Source organism: Marmota marmota, unplaced genomic scaffold (genome assembly GCF_001458135.2).
Source record: "Marmota marmota marmota unplaced genomic scaffold, marMar, whole genome shotgun sequence".
Taxonomy (NCBI): Eukaryota; Metazoa; Chordata; class Mammalia; order Rodentia; family Sciuridae; genus Marmota; species Marmota marmota.
In genome coordinates this window covers 42,018,327-42,022,239 of record NW_026000005.1, presented here as the reverse complement: position 1 = coordinate 42,022,239, position 3,913 = coordinate 42,018,327, and positions in this window count along the sequence as shown.

The following is a 3,913-nucleotide window of genomic DNA, read 5'->3' as shown; positions in this document are numbered from 1 at the left end:
TCCTTCCTTCCTTCTCTCCTTCCTTCCTTCCTTCCTTCCTTCTCTCCTTCCTTCCTTCCTTCCTTCCTTCCTCCTTCCTCCTTCCTTCCTTCATTCTTAGTTCTCAAATATGAGGAAAAAAAGTCAAATAATAATACTTAACTTTTTGTGTCTGTCTAATTTCATTTAACATGATAAATTTTAGTTCCATCAATTTTTCTGCAAATGAAATGATTTCATTCTCTTTATGATTGGTTAAACTCCATTGTGCATATATGCCATTCTTTTATTTTATTTTCAGTTCATATATCTTTCTATGGTCACCTAGGTTAATTTCATATATTGGTGATAGTGGATAGTGCTGTGATAAACATGAATGTATAGATATTTCTTTGGTATGCTAACTTCATTTCCTTTGGGTATGGACTCAGGAATGGTAGAGCTGGATCATGTGGTAGGTCTATTTTTAGTTTGTTATTTTGAGGAAACTCCATACTGTTTCCTTTGTGACCACACTAATTTACATTCCCACCAGCAGTGTATAAAGGATTCCTTTCACTTTACATTTGTTCTTTCTTTGTTGTTTTGATAATAGTCATTCTGATTGGAATCAATGAAGTTTTGATTTGCATTTCACTGATGGCTAATGATGTCAAACTTTTTCATACATTTATTGGACATTTATACTTCTCTTGAGAAGTGTCTCTTCAGATCATTTGCTCATTTATTGATTGGATAACTTGATAGTTTGTTAACTTTTTTGAGTTCTTTATGTATTTTTGAGATTAATCGTCTGTCAAATGAATAGCTGGCAAAGATTTTCTACCAATGTGTAGGCTGCTTCTTTGCTCTGGTCATCGTTCTCTTTATTATTTGGAGCACTTAAATTTGATATAATCCCATATGTCAATTCTTGCTTCAATTTTGGATTTCTTGGAGTCCCATTTAGGAAATTTTTGCCTGTGCCAGTATCTTGAAGTGTTGAAGAACTGTATTGACCTTTTTTATATATATATATATTTTTAGTAAACTGGCTTTTGTTGATGTCCTCTATTACTTTTCTTCAGTTTCATTGATCTCTAAGTTTTATTTTCTCTCTTCTGATTTTTTTTGGTTTATTTTTTTCTTCTTTCTTTTATTTCCTAAAGTCCAAATGTAGGCTATTAATTTAGGATCTTTCTTATTTTGTTCTTGGTTACCATATGCATTTGATGCTATAAATTTTCCTTTGAGGACTATTTTCCTAAATCCTACGAATTCTGATGAGATGTTTTTCTTTTTCTTTAGTTCTAGATCTTTAAAATTTTGCTTATGACTTCTTATTTAACTCCTGGGTTATTTGTAAGGGTGTTATTAAATTTTCAAATATGATTTTAGCTACCTTTGTTGATTTCTTATTTAATTTCATCAAAGTCTAATAATATATTTTATATGATTTCTATTCTTCCACATTTTATACATTTGTTTATGGTCCAGGATATGGTATACTTGTACCATGTGAACTTGGTGAACATTCCACATGACCTTGAGTGAATGATTTGTGATTTTGGAGAGTAGTGTTCTAAAAATGTGAATTGGATGAAGTAACTGACAGAACTCTTCAGATCGCATATATCCTTACAAATTTTCTGCCTACTGATCTTTAATTTTCCACAGAGGGTATTCAGGTCTCCAAATATAACAATGTGTTTCTCTAATTCTTTTTTTTTTTTATTTTGTCAGTTTTTGCCTCTTGTAATTTGGTTTCCTCTTGTTAAATGCCTATCTGTTTAATATTGCTGTGTCTTCTTAAGGGTTTAACCCCTTTATCCAATAAGCTAATTTATCCCTGATTATTTGTGCTGCTCTGAAGTCTCTCTTGTTTGAAGTTAATATTAAATACTACAGTTTTTGTTTGATGAATGTCAGCGTATATATTTCTCCATCCTTTTATTTTTAAGTTGTGACTTTAGACAGCTTCTTTAAGCAGCATAGAAGTGGGTAGTTCTGAAATCTTCTTTGCTTGCTCTTTTATTTGCTGTATTTAGATAATTAACATTCAAAGCCTTTGTTGACATAGTTGGATTAATATTCACCATAGTTGGAACCACTTTCTAATTTTTTGGCTTGTTCTTATGGTTCTTCCTCCTAACCTCCTTCCTGCTTTCTCTAACTTAGGAAATATTTTATATGATCACATTTTATCTACATTCTCCAATGTTTTATGAAATAATATTTGTCCTAGAGTGTATAATATATACTATCTTACTAAACTCAGTCTTTAAATAATGATTTTCAGTTTCATATGTACAAAATCTTCATGCCAGAATATTACAAATTTATCCCTCCTGATGGAAGACTGTCTCAATAGGTGAAAGTCAGTGTAATATGCAATAGAAACAGGCTAAAAGAGGAAAATCATACAATCATAATTGTTGTAAAAATTAATGTAAAAATTGACAAAATTCAACAATTATGGTACAACTTCCAGGAAACTAGACTTAGAGAAATTCTTTTTCTAACCAAAGTATGTATCTAGAAAAGCAAAAGATTATATCAGACTTAATTGTACAAAACTAAATGCATTCCCTACAAAATTAAGAGCAAGGCTATGAAGATTCCATTCTAACCACTCCCTATTAATATAATACCAGAACTCTAGCCAGAAAAATAAAGGATAAAACCCATTGAAATCATGCAGATAGGAAAAGAATGAATAAAAGTGTATATGTTCAGATTGTCTATGAAGGGAAATTCCAAGGAAAAACTCAGGGGCTAACAAATGAATTTATCAAGTTCTTAAGAAAGAAAGGAAGAAAAAATAGTATTTTAGATACTAGTAATAAATGCGCTATAATGAAAATTAAGGCTCCAGTATCTTTTACAATCACCTCAAAACCAAACACTTTAGTGTAACTCTATGAAACCATGCAGAAGACTTCTATACTGAAAATGACAAAATGCTGATAGAAAAATCAAACAAGATCTAAATAAATAAAAAGTTTTATTTTTGTGGATGTTAGTAAGGTAGTTAATTCTCTCCAAACTAACATGCAAATTTAATGTAACTCTTATAAAAATCTTAGATTTTCCCAACTGTAAATAATATTATTCTAAAATACATATGCAAAGGACAGATAGCTCTTCTGATAAAGAGTATTAGAAAGACTGTGTATTTATAGAGAAATATGGACTTTAAACATATTTACCCAGATTTACACAAAAGCTCAACTTCATTACTTAAAAATGAATTCAAAAGATATTATGGACTTAAATGTAAAATTCAAAACCATAAAATCTTAAGAACAAAACCTAGAAGCACATTTTCTGATTCTAGTATATGATGAAGAGTTAGTAGACATAAGATAGAAAAAAATAGCAGGACTTCATCGTTATTAAAAATATTTACTCAGTGAAAGACACTGCTAAGAGAATTGAAAGACAAGCTACAGATGGCAAGCTAATAGCTGGCAATGACTCATCTAAAATATGTGGAAAAAACTCCTAAAAATTAATAATAACAAAATCAAACAGGGACACTGCTACATCGATGTTCATAGCAGCACAATTCACAATAGCAAGACTGTGGAACCAACCTAGATGCCTTTCAATAGACGAATGGATAAAAAAAAAATGTGGCATTTATACACAATGGAGTATTACTCTGCATTAAAAAATGACAAAATCATAGAATTTGCAGGGAAATGGATGGCATTAGAGCAGATTATGCTAAGTGAAGCTAGCCAATCCCTAAAAAACAAATGCCAAATGTCTTCTTTGATATAAGGAGAGTAACTAAGAACAGAGTAGGGACGAAGAGCATGAGAAGAAGATTAACATTAAACAGGGATGGGAGGTGGGAGGGAAAGGGAGAGAGAAGGGAAATTGCATGGAAATGGAAGGAGACCCTCAGGGTTATACAAAAGTACATACAAGAGGAAGTGAGGGGAAAGGG